Source organism: Aotus nancymaae, unplaced genomic scaffold (assembly GCF_030222135.1).
Source record: "Aotus nancymaae isolate 86718 unplaced genomic scaffold, 86718_ANA_hifiasm-v0.15.2.pri h1tg000041l, whole genome shotgun sequence".
Lineage (NCBI taxonomy): Eukaryota > Metazoa > Chordata > Mammalia > Primates > Aotidae > Aotus > Aotus nancymaae.
Genome location: NW_026988455.1, coordinates 35,431,817 through 35,452,770, shown reverse-complemented (window position 1 = coordinate 35,452,770; position 20,954 = coordinate 35,431,817). Strand labels below are relative to the sequence as shown.

The 20,954-nt window shown below is 40.5% G+C and overlaps 1 protein-coding gene and 1 pseudogene across 1 annotated transcript in view; both read right to left on the bottom strand.

Moving 5' to 3' along the window:
• Positions 1-20,954, bottom strand: part of LOC105725245 (guanine nucleotide-binding protein G(q) subunit alpha) — a 325,618-nt gene that overhangs the window by 123,397 nt on the left and 181,267 nt on the right. The gene's annotated exons all lie outside the window — the stretch shown is intronic.
• LOC135268717 (small nucleolar RNA SNORA42/SNORA80 family) lies at positions 18,765-18,918 on the bottom strand (annotated as a pseudogene).

Sequence of the window (20,954 nt, the reverse complement as noted above, 5' to 3'; positions counted from 1 at the left end):
TTTAACCCATTTGTTAAACATGAATAATGCAACATCTTTCAGTTAGTTTGAAAGAACAGCTGACATAAGTGAAGATGGACATTTACTGGCAAAAATTTCAATTAAAACCCTTTGCATAATTGGTGAATAAGATTGAAAGAGTATCATGATGTAGTAAGCACAGCTAGTAATGGTCCTTCCATTTATAACTACATATCTTGTGTGATGTCTTATTTATGCGACATTAAAAGTACTGACTTAAACTGAACTTATTACCACATAAGTGGATTAATGTGTCACAAATAATTTTTTTAAAAAATTAAAATGTTTCATATCACTAAGTATTCAAAAACTTCATCTGTAGAATTTTTAAAAAAGCCAAAATGCTTTTATTGATGGAGTGCATGATTCAAAAACTTAGGACCATATGCAGTTTAAGAGTCAGTCTACCCTGGGTATTCAGTAGTATCCCACTCCAAAATCAGGAGGATTGATTTTCACCCATGCAATATAAACCATCATTCATATCACTGATATTGTGTTCTGGCATCTGTGATGGTCACCCACTAGAAGTGGAAAAATTATTAATTGTTATCACTGTACTTATAAAAAGCCTCTGTTAAATACAGTACAGTAGAAAACTACTCGACAGCATCCTGAGCACCAGAAGACACATGCTTTCAATGTGATAGAATTATCTGTTTCACAGTCCATGTATTAATGTTTGCTTTTGTTGCTAGAATCACTAAACATCTTGACCTTAATATTACTGTGCCTGTAAAAATGCCCATGTGATATAATGGACACTGGTATATAGAGAATATATCTTATCTGATCACAGAAATACTGTTCCTGACTTTGTGAAATTCTACCCTTAAATGAAAATCTTTAAGGAAATGTATGAGCTGCAGGTAGTAAGTATTCATGACCACTTTTATGTATCTATCTACCTGCCCTTCAGTTTTCTAAGAGTGTCAGAGTCTCATGTGACCTAAACTAGTTGTATGCAATTGCCCTTACCAGCTCCTTCTCATAATGTATTAACCAGCAGAATAATACTCCCCTGGCTCAGTGTCATGTGCTCCTCTCACCTGAGGTGCCTCTGCTCTGGGTAACTCTCAGGATATAGCACATGTAGGTCAAAGATATCCTTTGGAGAGATTAGAGCACTTTTCTTTTTCTTTTTTTTTTTTTTTTTTGGCTTTTCCAATGGTTTTGTTTTTCAACATGGGACACAAAAATCTGAATGAAAATTCAGATAGAAAGTAAAAAGTAAAACCAAGCATCAAGATTCTTAATGTTCTCCATACTGTACCCATCACATACAACTCTTCTACCTATTGTACTGGAAATGACTTGCTTCCTGTTTGCTAATTGATAATGGAGAGGAGCTGGAAAATGAACAAAGTAAATCCAGGCTAACTTTCATCTACAAGGACACTTTATTTTTCCTTAAATCCAGATGTCCAGTAACAAAGCTCTTGCTTCAAATATTCACAAAGTGGTCTGGTTTGAATGTTATGATACAAACTAGATACCCAGCTCTGCAGAGCTACATGTACTGTACTGAGATGCTACACCACAGGGTGGGAAGAAACTGAAGTGGTACACTTGGAAGAGGATGGAAGCAGGAGATGCTTGAGTCAAAGTGTATGGCAGCATAATATTTTATCTGGGTGAGAAACCACAGCATCTATAAAGCTAAAATTAAATTGTGTATTTAGAAAAGCACCAAAGAAATCCCTAAAAATATGAGCTTGGTAGTAATCAAATCTATAACAAGCATTTATCATCTGTCCTCCTTCTCAGTAAGGTTAACTGAATGCATATTTCCCGTATTGTTGAATATTCTTTAACATTATTCTCTTCATCATTTATGGGTTATGTGTGAAATACTTTATTTAACATCTATCTAAGCACCTAGTTTGTGCACAGCACTGTGGCAGGCACATTAGGAGATACCAAGAGGCAAATGGTTGGAAAGATCTGAAAAAAAATAACAAAAAGAAGGATACTAGACAAAGATGGGTTCAGTTAAAAGGTATCCTCCAAAATGTATATACCGGGGATCTATGCAAATCCTTCTGGGAGCTATTCACATGTCTATCTGAACACTTAAATCCACAATGCCTCAGAGGAGGAGGCTGGGTGAGTGTGGTCACACTGTACGGTTACGAGGTTATTCACTGCACGAGACCCTAATCCAAGAGGAGAGAGGGAGCTACAACCCCAGCTGTAGGCCACTGACCAAACACACACAAGCTGCATCCACTCACAGGTTGGCCTTTTCAATTTTCACTGCCCAGACTAAGTGTAGGCCTGAAGGAAAGGCACTAACTGTACCAGCTCAGACACTTCTCTTCCCTGACTTTAAATAGCATTTGCAGCATGTGCTACATAACTTAACAGCTCGTTATATACTGCCTTGTGCTGTTCTTGCTTCATTTTTTATTGAGACGGACTCTCGCTCTATCTCCCAGGCTGGAGTGCAATGTGCTTCATTTTTTATTGAGACGGACTCTCACTCTATCTCCCAGGCTGGAGTGCAATGGTGTGATTTTGACTCACTGCAACCTCCACCTCCCAGGTTCAAATGATTCTCCTTCCTCAGCCTCCCAAGCAGCTGGGACTACAGGTATGCATTGCCATGCCTGGCTAATTTTTGTATTTTTGGTAGAGACAGGGTTTCACCATGTTGGCCAGGTTGGTCTCGAACTCCTGACCTCAAGTGATCTGCCCACCCTGGCCTCCCAAAATGCTGGTAGACTGCGCCCGGCCTATTTTATTTTTTAAAATATCATCTCCTAACTAGACCTTCCCCAAAGGGTAGCAGCATCTCTCTCCCTTGGGCAGTCTAATGCCCTAAGGGGACTCCCTTAGCTACTTCTGAATGCCTGTGTTTCAGGTACCTGTGTGGCTCTAAAGTACAAAGCAAGCAACTGGTAAGTTGGCACTCAGTCACTTTAGGTTAATGACAAGTCCCCAGGGTGAATGGGAAAAAACTTCTTGTTGCTTTCTAGGGCTGTCTAGTTCATATTTCTGCCTTTGGCTATGTGTAGACACTAAGCCATTCTTGAAAATACAAACGTATCCTATGCTTAAAGTTTAGTTTCCACTTGCTCAGATGCTTGTGCTGAAGGCAAAGTGGGAATTGACAAGTTTTCTTGTAAAATATCTTGCGTATGATATAAAAGTGGCCTTGGAGAGCAAGGAAGCAAGCATGCTCCATTTCCTCTTTAGGAAATTAGTCTGGTCATACACACACCTATTTTTAATCCTGCATTCTATTGCTAAGCAGGCAATTTGCTCAATAAGGCAAACTGCAAATGTTTTCTGTATATCCTACAGTTTCCATCCTTTCTTTTGTAGAAATACACACGCTACACAAGAAGCTGATCCAATAGTTAAAGTATGAAAGACTTGGCTGTTTCGGAAAAAATATTTTCTTCTAACATGTAGGCAAAACAGTTTCCAAAATTCCTACAGTCTGATAAAATTAAAACCACATGGAAAATGGTGTTGAGGTTTTTAACATAGGGAAAAATATTTTAAAATATGTAATCATACAGTTAGAAATTGGGTATTGTATACCAATAAATAGTATCAGTTTTAGAAATTCAATGTCTAAATTTCTCACAGTATTAAAAAAAGAAATAGGTAATAATAATTACACAATAATGACTTAGTGTCACACTACAAGTATATATTTGTGAACGCTGAAATAGAGCAGCTTGAGATTTTAGTCTTGGCCCTTAAATGCACAGCAGGTGGGCTTTGATGGAGGGAGCTCAGTTATAATATTTTGTACTTCCTTATCTTTCTCTTGTAGTTTACAATCATTTTCAAGAAACCATGGCTACTGAGAGATTAATTATGACAAACAAAATGAACTGTTAAACTTAAAGTAGCATATTGCTTTTTCACTCATTTGTTTAAGGTTTGTGAGTCTGAACAGGTATGATTTTATATCTTTAGGCCAACCTGAATTGAGATTCTATAGCTTGAATAGTTTTTGTTATAGAATTCTTAAAACTGGGGATTGTTCTTTCAAATACACTATTCTTTCTTTTTTTAACAAAATACTGTAGAGTTCCACATAATTAGCCAAATTTAAAGCATCATATTCTGTAACCCTGGTTGATTTTAGAAGGAATTGCCAATCTTACTTTGAGGACAAAGCCTTGTCCACAGTTGTTTAAAATGTCCTGAAGCAATCAGATTCCCAGCCTGGATGCTGGTGGGAGCAAGAGCTGCCTGTAGGTACTAGAAAGGTAGTCACATCTGACATTTCCATAAGATTATCAAGAACTTTCTTCCTGTGTACATGGCAGTAAATACAGTCCTCCAGAGACAAAACCCTATGCTCCGCCCACCCTCAATCTGTCTTTTTAAAAAATTTAACTATGGAAAGGAGAATAGTAAAGATCTATTTTCAGGTCTCTGAATTCAATGAGTTTCAAGAGAACTACATAGACAAGTGCTGTCATTATATTGGTTGAGTTTTCAACTTTAGATCATCACAACATATTACAGTACTTCTCCCTTATCTGAGGGAGACGCATCAAGGACCCCAGTGGATGCCTGAAACCACAGACAGTACTGAATCCTAGTATATGCTTTTTCCTATACATACATTAACTATGCAGCATGGACACACTGGGCAAAGGGCTGATTCACACCCTGGGCAGGGTGAGGTGGGATAGGGCAAGATTTTATCACAATATACAGAACACTATACAATTTAAAACATAAAAATTGTTTATTTCTGACTTTTTTCATTTAATATGTTTGGACTCTGTTTGACCACAAGTAACTGAAATCGTGGAGAGAAAAACCACAGATAATCTACTGTTCTGGGTGGTGGTATTTCTTTTTCAAGTTGTTAAGTAATGACTAAACTTCAACCAAGACAAAAAACAATGACCTTATGTTTATGCAGCTGCTACTAACTCTTCAGACTAGAAAGAAATGGTTAGTAAGGAGAGGAAATCTAATACTTAAAATCTAAATGATTTAAAATACTTGGATAAGAATGTAACTTTCATAGGGCCATCTTGAACCAAGTAGAGAAAAATGTTATGTAGCATAAAATCGTATATGTATAATCATATATAGTAACAACAGAAAAAATAGCTATCTTTGATTGAGCATGGACTGTGTGCCAGGCAGGCACCATTCTAAGCACTTTACACAAAGTATGCATTTAATCTATACAACCACCATATAAGGTTGATACTGCTATTAGACCCATTTATAGCTGAAAAAACTGAAATGGGGCAGAGGAGGATTGATACATAACTTGCCTAAGAATGGCAGAGCCAAGATTTAACCGAGTAAAGCTGGCTCCAGAGTGCCCACCTCATAACAATACACCAATAATGGAGACACAAGAAAAAGTTACTTGTGTGTGTATTTTGTATAAAAAAGCTGAAGATAGTAACTCTAGGTTATTGGTATAATGGGAATATTTCTAAAAGTGATTATAACAGGCTTTCTAGTAAGAAGATATTAAGGGACTGAGAAAAACAAAAAAGAAAGAAAAAATATCTGAAATTTGAACATTCACTACTCATTAAATATGCACTAAACTTATGGCCAAAATAACCAATTTAAACAAGTATACTTGGGAAACTTGTGGGTCTGGCAGGAAGTCATCAGGTGCAGTAAATTAGGCCTGCAAACCTCCTAATTTTTTTCCTCAAAACATCCTTATTTCCTACTCCCTATGAATAAAGCGCCCCCCCACCGGCCCCGCCCCAGGTCTGTCAAAGCTCTCTCCTCCAATTCCAAGAAAATCCAACATACTTTCAGTTATTCCCTAACTGTGCTACTTGGTCAAATTCCCAGCAGGAGTAAGAAAGTTGTAGGACTTCTTTCCTTAGCAGTGAACTTTGATATCGAAAATACAGACATGCTTACAAAAGATTCTTTAGAGCAGAGAAAACAACATTGTTTAGGCAATCTTATTCTGTTTGAAATAATCTATTTCTTCTTTTAAATTATACACCAAACCTCTGGGCAGAAAAGCAAACCAGGTTCTAGGGAAGAAAAACCTTATTGGCCCTCGTCTTCTAACTATCAATGCTGGAAGACCCTGGAGTACAAGTAAGAAGGGAACTCAGCAAAGATTCTAAACAGGCAGGAAGGCATCAACCATTCTTAAAACAACAAAATCAAAACCACAAGATGTTTAAAAATGGAGAAAAGAACTAGTAGTAAATCCTGCATCTGCTGAATCTAGTATCTAAACTATATTTATAACATAGATAACTATTACTATTAAACTATATCCATTTAAATTAGTATTAAATCCTGTATATATACAACTAAAATTCAATTGTGAAAATTATGTTTAAATAGTTGACAGTGTAAAAATATTAACATAATCATATATTGAAGGGAGGGTGAAGGAGAGATAGGATATAAAAGTTTTCTATTTTTCTGTCTTTCATGGCACTGAGTAAATGAGTCTTCAACTGAATGAGCAGTTTAAAGAAATGTAATAACTTCAAAATCATGATGTTCTCTATAATCTTGTAATTGTAGGAGGAACATTTAAGAATTAATTTCCTATGAGAAGAAACGAACATATGAAATTCAGTGCCTTTTCTTCAGAGTCTTCTGAATCTCTTTCTATTACTTCTTAGTTCAAGTAAAATTAACATATATAAATTTACATGGAAAGACATAAGTTAATCAGTCTTTCTCTCTATTCATCTGGAATGATATTAGCCTAATGCTGATGACAGCTGTTTCTCAGAAGTGGAATAACTTTTAAAAGCTGTTTCTGGCCAGGTACAGTGGCTCACGCCTGTAATCCCAGCACTTTGGGGGGCCAAGTGGGGAGGATCACCTGAGGTCAAGGAGTTCAAGACCAAGCTGGCCAACATGGCGAGACTGCCATCTCTACTAAAAACACAAAAAATTAGCCAGGCATGGTGGTGGTCTCCTGTAATCCCAGTTACTCAGGAGGCTGAGGCAGAAGAATCACTTGAAACCAGAAGTAGAGGCTGCAGTGAGCCAAGACTGCACCACTGTACTGTAGCCTGGGCAACAGAGTGAGACTCGGTCTCAAAAAATAGATTTTAAAAAAAGCTGTTTCGTCATATGATTAAAAAAACAAACAAAACAGTGTACCATTTTCAAGAAGGGAATAAAATTATTCTAAAAAAATTACATCAAAATGACTTCTAAATATATTGGCATGAAAAGATGCTAAAATGTAGTACTGGAACAAATAGATTGTAAAATAGCAAAACACTGCTTTTATTTGTAAACCTATGTGGAATACATTCCTAAAAGAAACATAGCAAAATATTAAGAGTAATTATACCCAGTGAGATACTGAGTGATTTTAAACTTTTTTTATTTGAGATGGAGTCTTGCTCTGTCGCCCAGGCTGGAGTGCAGTGGTGCAATCTTGGCTCACTACAACCTCTGCCTCTCCAATTCAAGTGATCCTCCTGCCTCAGCCTCCTGAGTAGCTGGAACTACCCCAGGCTAGAGTGCAGTGGTGCAATCTTGACTCACTGCAACCTCTGCCTCTCCAATTCAAGTGATCCTCCTGCCTCAGCCTCCTGAGTAGCTGGAACTATAGGCACACGCCACCACGACTAAAAATACTATTTTGTATTTTTAGTAGAAACAGGGTTCCACCATGTCAGCCAGGCTGGTGTTGAACTCCTGAGCTCAGGTAATCCACTGACCTCAGGTGCTCTGCCAGCCTCAGCCTCCCAAAGTGCTGAGATAATAAGTGTGAGTCACTGGGCTCACATCTGTAATCCCAGAACTTTGGGAGGCCCAGGTGGGTGGATCACCTGAGGTTGGGAGTTCGACACCAGCCTGAAAAACATGGAGAAACTCTGTCTCTAATAATAATACAAAAATTAGCTGGGTGTGGTGGTACATGCCTGTAATCCCAGATACTCGAGAAGCTGAGGCCCGAGAATCATTTGAACCTGGGAGGCAGAGGATGTGGTGAGCCAAGATCGCGCCATTGCACTCCAGCCTGGGCAACAAGAGCGAAACTCAGTTTCAAAAAAAAAAAAAACGAAGAACCCTAACAATTTTCACTTGGGTATAGCTGAGAATTTAATGGCAACTCTGAAGAGAAGATGATTTCTTCAACTTTTATAGTAAAACAGGATGGTCATTCAAAAACTGCTTTATTTCAGATAATCCTTCATTAGCATGTCTGAGACAATTAAAGTAGGGTTGATATGATAATTTCTGCTATCCATAAATCATTATATCTCTCAACTTTATCCAGAGACTTCTACTAGTAACCCTAAGTCCTGGGCTAAGTATACTGAAGAGAAAAGGGTAAGAAGTTTGACACTTCCAAATTACAGCCTTCAGACTCCCCATTTGACTTTAAATAAAGGTTTCCCGAAAAAGGTAACGTTTTGCTTTCCAGTATGTGCTGCCCTGTGGTACTGAAATCCTCCTGGCACTGGCAATGATAGAGAAGCGGCATGTGCTGCCTGCCCTGAAGCATCACGTGGGCCGTAACTTGAACAAGGCTCCAAAAACTGGAGATAACCAGAAGGGCAAGAAGGTACGGGCTGATGGCTACAGTGGCTCTACTTTAACTTGGATTAAATTTAGGTGGGTGGAAGCTTTCTACTTAAAAATAAGTACCTTACTCCACAGTGGGTTAAAAGATTCTAAGTGGGTTAAGTGCTGAGAAATACACAAGAACTATGTATTTAATTAGAACATTAACCCAAAAATGCCTTCCCTAATACTTTAGCATTCCTGTCCCCAAGTTATGATGACAGAGAGCTTTGTTTCTTAACACTTCTGAGATTTCTCAGATGGCCAAGTTCAACTTTTGACTGTGTTTTATTTTCTTCACAGGCAAATGGAGAGTATAACCTTTCCAAATGACTCAGTGATTCATCTTTAATTCATTTTTCCTGTCTGGGAGCCTGGACGTTTTCCTCTGCAAATGCTCAAAAGTACATGTTTCATTTTTTAAGAAAATGTTACAATTCTTTCTCTGCCATTTTAGATGCACAGTGTATTCAGTAAATGGTTGATTGAATAATGGCTTTTCTAAAGACACCAACTGGTGATATGAAATAATTTGTATACTTCTAAGTAGAACATTACCTCCTTTAAAAAAACAATGAATAAATTAGCATATAGGTGGGTGCAAGTTATTATCTCTGTTCTCATTCTTGAATGGGTATTTGGTGCAGATGTGTGCATTTGATTTTTTTTCAGATGGAGTCTCACTTTGTTGCCCAGGCTCCAGTGTAGTGGCAGGATCCTGGCTCACTGCAACCTCTGTATCCCAGGTTCAAGCAATTCTCCTGGCTCAGCTTCCCAAGTAGCTGAGATTACAGGTCAGCACCACCACACCCAGCTAATTTCTGTATTTTTAGTAGAGACGGGGTTTCACCATGTTGGCCAGGCTGGTCTGGAACTCCTGACCTCAGGTGATCCACCTGCCTTGGCCTCACAAAGTGCTGGGATTACAGGCGTGAGCCAAGGCACCTGGGTACATTTTGATTGTTTTATAACATATATATTATATTTGGTCATATGAATAAAATATTTTAAAACAAAAAATAAATGAATTATCAGTCTTCCATTGTGAATTTTATAGCCTAGGTCATGACAATGTGCCTGTCTCAAGGGAAGGTGGGAGAAGAAGATGATTTGGGCATAGACCTTGAGATGGTGGGGCAGTTCCTTTATCTTAGCTCAGGGTCACAATTCATAATCTTCTTGTGGGAGAGCCCTGGAGAGAGAGAAAAAGGATACAGGTAGGAAAAGCAGGCCAATAGGCCACACTCCTGAGCACTATACAAGGAGTATTAATTGGACTCTGGGGAGGACAGATGGTAGAAGAAACAGCACTCCCTCTACCAGTCACTGCTGAGCTCACGCTGTTACACATGCAGCCCAGATATCATGCCTACGTATTCATGTTAAAAAAAACAACAACAACCCAGCGTAACCAAATTGTATTGAAGCACAGACATACACACAAAGAATTTTCAGTAATATTTTCTGCCCCCATGGCAGTTTATGCTTACCTATAAAAGAAAAAAAGAAAACTGAATATATAACACATATATTAGAGAACCTTTCTTAAGTGCTTTGTGGTGAGAGACTTGCACTAAAAATAGACACTGGAAGTATTTAAATACAAAATTATCAGCCAGGCACAGTGGGTCACGCCTGTAATCCCAGCACTTCGGGAGGCCAAGGCAGGCAGATCACAAGGTCAGGAAATTGAGACCATCCTGGCTAACATGGTGAAACCCCGTCTCTACCAAAAATACAAAAACTTAGCCAGGCATGGTGGCACATGCCTGTAGTCCCAGCTACTTGGGAGGTTGAGGCAGGAGAACTGCTTGAACTCAGGAAGCAGAGGTTGTAGTGAGCCAAGATTGCACCACTGCACTCCAGCCTGGGTGATACAGTGAGACAACACTCATCTCAAAAAAAAAAAAAGTTATCCAGCGTCTCACACCTGAGTCAAATTTTACATTGACATTTCCTGCAAGGGCGAATGGGAGAAAAAAAGCCCAAAGCTCTCAGTATATATTTAAAACAGCATGGCTACAGAGAGATGATTGGCAGTGGAACAATCAGTATTCAGCAATTTTCTCAAAATAAATTGGACAAAACCACTGCAATTTGGTATAAATGTTCCTTTCAGGTTTATTTCTCCAAATATGCATTATATTTTATTGTAAAGTTCTTCTTCCCTCTTTACCGCCAACTTAGTTGCATCCTAGAATGTTTACATAAGATGAAGCTATAGGAATCATTATTATTTTAGACTTATCAAGGGTTGCGCCCAACTATTACATGTAAAACAAATAAATGAGTAAGTGAAACAAATAATATGTAAACTATGCAAGACACAGTTTGGCACTGGTCGAAGTCCTCTGACACAGGACCGACCACCTTCATTACATGGAAGACTCTGACTAGGCACCATCCTTAATACTCAAGTTTGATTCTTAAAAACAAGGAGAAACTGAGTCATAAGTAAGTTCTTGCAGAGAGGTTCCGTGGTTTTTCGGTAAGGTAAAGTGTGTCTCTTCTGTGTCTTCAAGTTGGGAGTGCCCTCTACTGCCCAAAAGCATGGCTTCAGTTTTGGTTACCACGAAACTTTGCATGATCTATGCCAAAATATTAAAAATGAGAATAACCTTCTCACTTCTCTGCAGGTGTATAGCTTAGAAATTAGTTAATAACTATGTGGCCTAGAAGTTTAGTTTTCAATAAATCAAGTCCCTCTAGGGGGAGTTCTCTGCCTCAAGAAATTATATTAAGGTGAACTCCTTGACTGTCTTCCCTTCATAGAGAGCTGTCATCAGAGCTGCAACTCCCATTCCCTATTCTGGCTTTCTTCAACTCTAACCCTAGCCATTATTAGGAAAGGATGGGAGTAACTACTGCCTTGCACTGGGATGGGAACTACCACTTGGGCTTCAACGTGCTATTCGTAGTAAGGAAAGCTGAACTGAAACCATCAGCCAAGCTCCCTCTTTATGGTCTGATCAATCCCGATGGTACCATGTGAGCAGAAGGGCACAGAACTGACAAACAACATTCCTTGGCTGAGAAAATAAATTGGTTTTCATCAAAACCAGTTCAGACATGCTACTGGGTGGAATGTAGAAGGAACCTCAATTAAAATTTAGGAATGGAAAACAACCTTGTTTTAGAGAAAAGATACTTTCTGAATTCTAATTTCTATTTGCTATGTTTTAGAGGTGCTTTGTTGAAGACTGATGAGAGAGACAGAGTTGTGGAGAAATACAGGTCATCTTGCTTACAGCATGCTCTCCAAGGCTGGGGATGCTGAGACACTGAGACATTCTCCTGGTTTCCCATACTGGGATTCTCTCAGTCTTGGCTGAATAGCACCTCTGCGGCATCAGGACCTCCAGATATATGGCCTAACCAAAGGTGAGATGGCTTTTGGAACCTTGGGATACTTTGATGAGCATACACATCTTTTACAAGGCTCCAGTGGGTATATGTACCTTCTGCCAGGCTCCTAGAATTCTAGATATAACCTCAATGCAAAGATATCCATTAATGGAGGCACCACACTGATCCACATTTCCTCAATCCCAGTCTTTCCATCCCTACTGAAAGGGCTCAAATGACAGATTGTAAAGTCTTTTATCTCAAACCTTTTGTTTTGGATATATGCAAAAAGAAATATACAGAAATAAAAGCACAAATGACTAAGGTATGTGTAAACTGATTATATTTTAATGCATTATTGCCTTCTTAATAATACAATTTGAAAGGCCTAAAAACTAGATCTTATAAAAGTTAGATATCATTATCTAAGATCAATCTAACCCATCCTTAAACATTAATGTGGCACTGAAACAAAATATGTGATTATCTCCCTGCTCCTCCTGCTGGCCTGCTTCCTCCACCTTGAGCCATGCAGATATCCAGGGGAAGACAAGCAGATGCGTTGAGCATTAGGCGGGAGGGAGGCTAACCTGTCTTAAAGACAGCAAGGAGGCTGTGGAGGCAGGGACAGAGGGAGTGACCAGAAGAGTGCTAAGGTGAGAGACAGAACCCTTGTAGGGCTGGCCTGGTTTTCCTGGGAGGTCAAGGCCAAGTAAAATAATTTCTTTATTCCTTTTACACAGCCCACCAAAGTGATTCCAGATAATTGAGATATGATTTGTTGTTTATGGAGGGCACACCAGCTGTCAGTCTTCCTAGATAAGAATCATTAGCTTCTGTTTTGTGCAGAAGCATGGGTGGGATGAACCCTGACCCCTCGGATACAGTAGTTTGGCACATTTGCCCTAGGAAGTCAAAGGAAACTGGTGTCAGGGGAACCATTTATTCCGAAATTGTTTTCAAGGTGGAAGTAAAAGGAAGTCTACAGGGAACCTAAAGGTCCGTTTGGAAATATAATGAACATATAAACATGGGGATGAATTTCCAGGTCATTGTGTAATTTCTTTGTAACACATTCAAACAGCTATTCCTGGGCATGTTTTCTGCATGGGGTCAGTCACAGTTTACTCATCAGACTAAGCCACCTAAAACCCTTAGCTCCCATTTGCAGTTCCATCACAAGGCCCTTAATTAAGGGCCTGGATGGGTCTGTGGCTCAGAGGATTGTGTCTGGCATTATCATACCAGGCCCTTAAAACTCAGAAACCTCCTATGCTGACCACACTCCACCATTCTGGCAAAATCCAATAGGTGCCAAATTACTCTCATGCAATCTGTCAAAGAGACAATAAAGGACACTTCTCCCAGGACTGGTCTCAATTTCTTTTTGGGGTAACTTACAAAATTCCAGGTTTGGAGTTCCTGGGATTTGAAACAGAATACCAATCTCAAGTTATCATGACAGTTTATTTCTCAGAGGTTGTGGTGCACGAATTGGTCCCTTTAAGCCTTCATCTGGCAGAAAATGTTGGAAACTACCAACGGCTTCACCTCTAAAATAATGATCCCACCCCTGGGCAAGATGACAAGATCAAGGCAAACTGAAAGAAGCCATGAAGGGGCCCCCTGTTCTCTTCCTCAACAACCCTATCCACTCTGGGTCATTCCTCCATTAAAACCATGTCTAGAAATAAAAAATCCATTATATTAGTTTAAAGAACTATTATTTATATTATTTCTCCCAGTGACATATGTGTTTTAACCAGAGATAAATGTATAGGAATAAAATAAACCATCAGAATAAATTCTAATCATAAGATTCCAAGCTTCAACCAGCTTCTAAGTATAAGATGAATCCCTAACAATCTGAAAATAACAAATTGTAGGAAAAAATTAAAAAATATACTACCTGCTGTGTGTCCTTGAGAAAATTATTTAACATCTCTGAATCTGCCTATTTTTTTACTTTTTGAGACGGAGTTTCACTCGTCACCCAGGCTGGAGTCCAATGGCATGATCTTGGCTCACTGCAACCTCCGCCTCATTGGTTCAAGCAATTCTCCTGCCTCAGCCTAAGTAGCTAGGATTACAGGTGCCCGTCACCACGCCCAGCTAATTTTTTGTATTTTTCATAAAGACAGGGTTTCACCATGTTGGCCAGGCTGGTCTCAAACTCCTGACCTCAGGTGTTCCTCCTGCCTCAGCCTCCCAAAGTTCCGGGAATCTGCAATTTTTTTTTTTTTTTTTGAGACGGAGTTTCACTCTTGTTACCCAGGCTGGAGTGCAATGGCGCGATCTCGGCTCACCACAACCTCTGCCTCCTGGGTTCAGGCAATTCTCCTGCCTCAGCCTCCAGAGTAGCTGGGATTACAGGTACACACCACCATGCCCATCTAATTTTTTGTATTTTTAGTAGAGACAGGGTTTCACCATGTTGACCAGGATAGTCTCGATCTCTTGACCTCGTGATCTGCAATTTTTAATGTATAAAACAAAATTGAAATCTTTTTAAGAAAACTATTTTACTTATCTCATTACGAAACTATGGGGATGAAGTGAAATACTATATATGAAAGTTTCTAAACTACAAAGTACTACTCTAACACGAAATTACTTTTTTTTTAACCATTTCGAAACTGTAACTTGTTGGAAATATAACTCAAAGAACTGGAGATTTTAAAAACAATCCATTTTGCAGGAGTTCTCAGCTCTACTTCTTGTCAGAAAATCTAAAATCGTATTATATTTCTCTCTCCAATGGTAATGTCTATTGTTTGTTTCTTATAATGAGCCACTGGCAAGTGTCAGAAGCAATTGTTGAACCTAAGTTGGAGCTGGGACTTCCTTTTTTAAACAGAACTCTTGGTGGTGAATTGCTTCAGCATATTATTTCATTGTAAACTTGAGATGGAATAATGGAAATTCCTTACAATCTACCTGGCATCAAGAAAAAAAATGCAGGTATCATTGGTAAATATCTGGAGAACACATTAGAAAATCTAACCAGTTCCTTTGTGGATATTATTTTAAAAGTAATTTCTTCTGAGCAGGGTTATATTCTCATATGAGCCCCCAAAGTCACTTTAAGGGACATAATTCCAAGTTCACTGTAGAACTTGGAATTAAGGCTTATATCCATCCTTCCTCAGAGTCTCACAACTATCCCTTTATAATCAGAAAGATGACCTCCTCATTCAGAAACACTAAAAGTAGCAAAGACTCTTATTGTAAAAATTTACACAGTATAAACAATCTGCAACAGATAGAGAGTGACTGCCATGGGCAATCATCACTCGGCTTGAAGAAAGGGTGGTATCTTGGAGGGCCTAGCCCAGGGACCCTGAGAGCAGAAAGGCCAAGGCTGGTATAGATAAGAGGGTCCCAAAAAATGTCACCGTCAACTAAAGAAAGAATTGTTGCTTAAAGTGGGAGCCACGGTACAGCAGATCAAAGAGAAATGTGACCAAGTGAAACTAGAGAGAGTCAGAGGCAGGCCAGGAGGCGATGCTCTAGCTGAACACTGCATCCAGTGTATAATATCCTTGAGTAAATAAGCCACACTTATGCTCAAAGACCCGAAGATGATCACAAACCAGACATCTGTGGGCAAAACACAATTCACAAAGTGCTGTTTGGCCTCGCTCTGTTGATTTGCATAATATAATTTTTTAAATATTGAAACAGCTTCCAACATTAAAAATCAGGAAATTTCCCATAAAAATCTTGATTTCTGCCTTCTCTTGAAAAATCAAGAGATGCGAAGCAAGTCAGGGCCCTCAATTCCACAAGGGAAGAGCTGGCTGTAGCCAATCAGTGGCTGCCCCTTGGTAGGGACAAGCACTTTCTGCCTGCTTCAGTCCCATCAATTCCTCACCCTGCCTGCTCCATTCACCTGCACACTTGCAAGGATTTGAGTTACTTTTGCGCAGCTAGAAAAACAAGCTGGTTGGGAGAGGCTGATTATGATAGGTAAAAAGAAGAATGAAGCAGGATGGTCCTTATGGGTGTGTGATTGCCCACAGAAATGTGGACAATCCTGGTAGGCCAAGACTTCCTCAAAAGAACAAGGCAGAGAGGGAACCGGTTAGATGGGCAAGGTAGGTCGTGAAGGGGCCAGGGAGATGGCCAAATTGTTTATCATCTAGTTTTCTCCTTTACGTGAGGAGAAAATGCAACAGAGAGTGAAGTATGTCTCTTTTAACCTAAATATAGTGAATAAGGTTCTCTCCTTGGTTAATCCTCCCATAGAGAACAGCATCCTTGGAGTCTAATACAAATAACATTTTTGTAATGTTTTAGAATTAGCAAAATACTTCTACATACATTTTCTTTCATTTAACCCTCAACCACAATTCTATGAGCCAGACCAGACAAATATGATTATCCCCTGTTACAGATGAGGAAGCTGGGGCTCAGGAACTTCACCGGGAAGGAATTCAGACAGGACTAGACTTTTGCCAGTGGTACCCAAGAACTCTCCACCCCTCAACAATGACCTACCCTGTCCTGAAAGGAACACTGGAATACTTCGACCTTCCTGGAACTGTGGTCGCTGAGATAGCACCAATGCCGGATCAGTGATTTAAAGTGTTTCCTTTACTAGGATAATCTTTCCCTGAGCAAATCTTTTCCCTGAGTAAAAAAAAACTTAGCCAGCTAAGAGTTTGCTCAGCCTTGCAAGGCAGTGGTCTATTATGTCTAGAAACATCCCTTGCTCAGCCTTGCAAGGCAGTGGTCAGTTTTGTCTAGAACCATCCCTTATTTGTTCACAAAAGTCCTGCAAGTATTTTGGCAAATAAATTCAGAAAGCCGGAAACGCTAATTATTAGGCAGAGACAAACCCACAGTAATAACATAAACAACAAAGTGCCTTTTCAGCGCTGCTATTCAGTGTGCCTTCCTGTTGCCAGTGCCACGGAAAACACGATGGGAATGGCCTGGAGGAGATGGAAGAGGAAATGACTCCTTTAAAGACCACGTCCTGTGGGCAGAGTTTTGCCTTACAATTTGCTACAGCAGATATCAAAAAGGAAGGGTGGGTTGCATAATTTACAGGGAGAGAAAAGTGGTTAAAAAAATAGAGTTCCTTAAGAATACTGTTAAGGTGGGACACTTAACAATTAGTTTTTTGATAGATGAACTTTATTTTTTTATCTTGGGAATGAAAAGTGGGGAGATAAAATAAGGATTTGGTCAACTGGCTACAAATATCTATGAACTAGTCCACCGTCAAATCAAATGTCTATGTAAGGCCTCCCTGTGTGGCTGTGCATTTTGGGCCTTGTGCAAAGGGACATGTGGTGGAGATCAACCTGGGGCCTGGAACCAGCCAGCATTTTGCTCACCAAGCTGTGTGCCTTGGTTAGTCAGGAAGAAGCACTTTTGTGTAATGTGCCTGCCCATGGGGCCTAGAGATGCCTTTTCCATTTGCACAAAGGCACTCTATGATAGCAGCAGCCCTGAGCTGAAGTGAGTATCTGCCCATTTCAGTTTCTGTCACTTCAAGGCCATGACATTTTAGGTGTTAGATGACGTAGTCATGTTGGATGCTCTGGATTTCAGCCAGCTACGCAGGACCTGAGACAAATCACATAAGTGGTTTTCTGCTTCACTTTCCCATCCAGAGCAATGCGAACAGCCCCACCTGTCCCTGTCTCCTTGGGACCATTGTGAAGCCACTGCCAAGTGTCTAAAAATCACAGTTCTTTCTCCGATGTGTCCAGCAACATCTTCTACAGAGCTTTCACATCTATTAACACCAAATTCCCCCCACCCTCAGTAAAGTAGAACGTAAAGAACAAAGATTTTAAGTTCAGTGACAAGCTAAGTGGCAAAGGGGACTCATAAGCTCACTTGAGTAGGGCAATTTCCACTTCCCAAGCAAAGTATACACTTTCATGTGTCGGAATTCAAACCACTCTCACAGATCAAGCTATTTCACTAGAGTCTTAGGGTGCAGTTCTCTTAACAAGCAACCCCATTGCTGGCATCTCTGAGGCAGCATTTCAAACCCCAAATTGGCTTGTTTCCCCTGACAGACTGCTGGGATGCAGATTCCTGGCCAACAGCAGAAAAGCTGGCAGCTCACTGCCTCTTCCAGAGTCAGCTTGGCCAGGGCAATGCCGGAACAATTGGTCTCATTGCCTTCTGAGATGACAATTAATTAGTGTGGTGGGAACAAGGAGCAGTCTATCCAGGGAGCTGAGCCTTTGCCCTTCTGAGGGCTGTGGCACTGGCCTCTCATCAGAGTCAATGTCTGCATCGTAAGTTGCACTGTGCATGGCTTCTGGCTTCCTTAAGGTAGTGTGGAGGGAGACAGGGATGGAACACCTTCCAAGAAGTTCTTTGTTGAGGAAAAAGAAAAAGGAAAGAACAAAAGGAACACTAAAAATACAACTCAGAATCAGAGATAAATACCCAGCAGCAAAATGCAATTCTAAGCTAGAGAAGACACCATTCTAGACATAATAAAGGGAAAAAAAGGACAAATGTTTCATTGAGAAGTGTCTCAGAGTGTAGCACGAAAAAAAATGTGTGGTGACAGAAAACCAGCCCCATTGAGGAAAATTCGAGCTCAGTGACAACATCCTCAGCATGCTTTATTAGACACTAGCACCAAGTGCACTGCTCAACATGCTGTGAATGAGAACACATGAGTCACAGGACAGCACCCCCTGCTCCAGCCGACAGCAAAGGACATCACTTATTTAACCGTGGAAGAGGATAACTGATGACTCCCAAAGGTTTTACAGAAAGGAACATAACATTTCACTGCAGGGATGGGAGAATTAAAACATGACTCTCAAACATCCTAAATCTATCTAAAAAATAGATATAATAAGAGTTTTTGTTTGTTTAGTTGTTTTTTTGTTTTTGTTTTTTTCCACTGTGCAAGCCACTTCAGTGCCAGCAGCCTACAGGCACAGAGGCCAGGCAATGGTTTGGGGACACAGTTTGCTCTGGCATGAGTTACTATGACAGGTCCAGGAGTGGTTTTTTTTTTTTTTTTAACCAGAGATTTCATAGACCTAGTAGTGCACTACTTCTCAGCCATAGACAAAGCCTCGATATTGGAATGGGGTCAGCAGTTCAATGTGGAAGCATGTGGGGTGTACAAATAGAACGATGGTTTAAACCTGACCCCATGGGTCCGTTACCTACCAGTGCTTTCTGGATCCTCTCCCAGCTAAACTGAATGAAAATGGTCATCTGGTCATCCATACTGGCTTTACAACCTGCATCCTACCCTGCTGCCCTCAGCCTGTTATAATCTATTTTCCACCTCCGCCACAATTCCACAAGGCAAGAGCTGAGGAGAGATGATCAAATCCAATGGGCAAGTTTCAGTTCTTCTCTTACTTGCCTTCTCTGTTGCCCAGGCTCGAGAACAGTGGCATGATCATGGCAACCTCGACCTCCTAGGCTCAAGTGATCCTCTCACCTCAGCCTCCTGTGTGGCTGGAACTATGGGCGCGCTAGCATGCCTGGCTAATTTTTAAATTTTCTGTAGAGATGGAGTCTCATCATGTTGCCCAGGTTGGTCTCAAACTCCTGGCCTCCCGAAGTGCTGGAATTACAGGTGTAAGCCACCTTGCTCAGTCCTCAGCAGTATTTGATAATGCTGTACTGATGACTCTGCCTAAAACTACATCCTTTTCTGATTTTCTGATACTACTTTCTCCTCATTCTATGATACCAATGGTATTTTACCTTTCCAGCCAGGCTTTCACCTACACTCTAGCCCAATACTTCCAAATGTCAGCTACACACTCTACCTGATGGCCGCAGGCCCCTTCAATCCCAGCATGTCCCAACCCATCCCAATATGTCCCAAATGCCCCTTTCTGTTTCCACTACCCTTCAAAAGCTGGTTTTTTTCTCATGTGTCTGTCAGAGTCAATAATGCCCTCACTCACCAAGTCACCTCTGCCAGAAACCCTGGACAACCCTGGTTGCTCCTGGTCTTCTGCGTCTACCACTTCCAGTTTACTCACTCAGTGTTCTTCAGCCCCCTCCATTCCTCTCTCTCACTGTGTCCCTCCTCTCCAGCTCCACCTCTACTGCCCCAGGTCTGGTCTCATTCTTTCCTGCTTGGGCCACAGCAACAGTGTCTGTGCTCATCTTCTGCATCCAGGAAGATCTCTTTCCAGTCCGTTCTCCCAGTGTGATGAAATGATTTCTCGTGAACATAAACCTCATCACATCACTCAACTGCTTAAAGCCCTCCCACAGCTCCACACAATTTATAGGACAAAGCGTTTCTGATTTGAACCCTGTAGAACTTCCTAGCCTCCTCACCTCACACTCTGTGCCTTTAATCTTAGCAGTCACTCAGACCTCCTTTCAGTTCCCTGGACCTGGCAAACCCATCCAGATGTTTGCACGTTCTCTCTTTGAGGTTCTCTTTGCCTTGCATGTCCTTCGTCCACTTGTAAAAACTGCTGCGTGTCCTTCATGACCGATTCAAATGCCTCCTTTTCTCTGCAGGCTCTCATGACCCTTGCCTGCCTCTTCCCAGGCACCATCACTCCTGTCTGCTCACTGCTGTGGCACATCTCCACCCCCACATTGTGCCTGACACAGGGTCTGAGAGCTCCTGGGGAAGATGGACTGCCATTGCTTTTTTCTCCCCTCCCCAGCTCTTACTAAAGTGCTTGGTACCTCATAAAAGATTAATAAATGTTTACTGGAAAAAAAAGATGTTACCCTTCCCTAGATCTTCACAGGTGTGGCTAATTCCATCCTCTCTTTCCATACAAACCTGTGTTTATGAATCTACACTTAACATACTTGTTTTACCCAACAAGATCATTTCTTCCACTGAAGATGGAGAAAGTAAATCCAACTTAGTTGTACAGCTTACCCAAAATCTGAGAGAAAAAGGCTGAGACACCCAAGGTTTCAGATGAAAATCTCATTTTTTTCTCTTAATGATCAATTAAAAGTTTTTATGACAAACCTCCCCCAAAACAGGACCCCTATTGTGTAAGACATGCCTCCTTCGCCCAGCCTGGAATTTAAAATGTTTGGTGATAAGGTTTCTGATATGTGTCATTATTTGGATATTCTGAGTA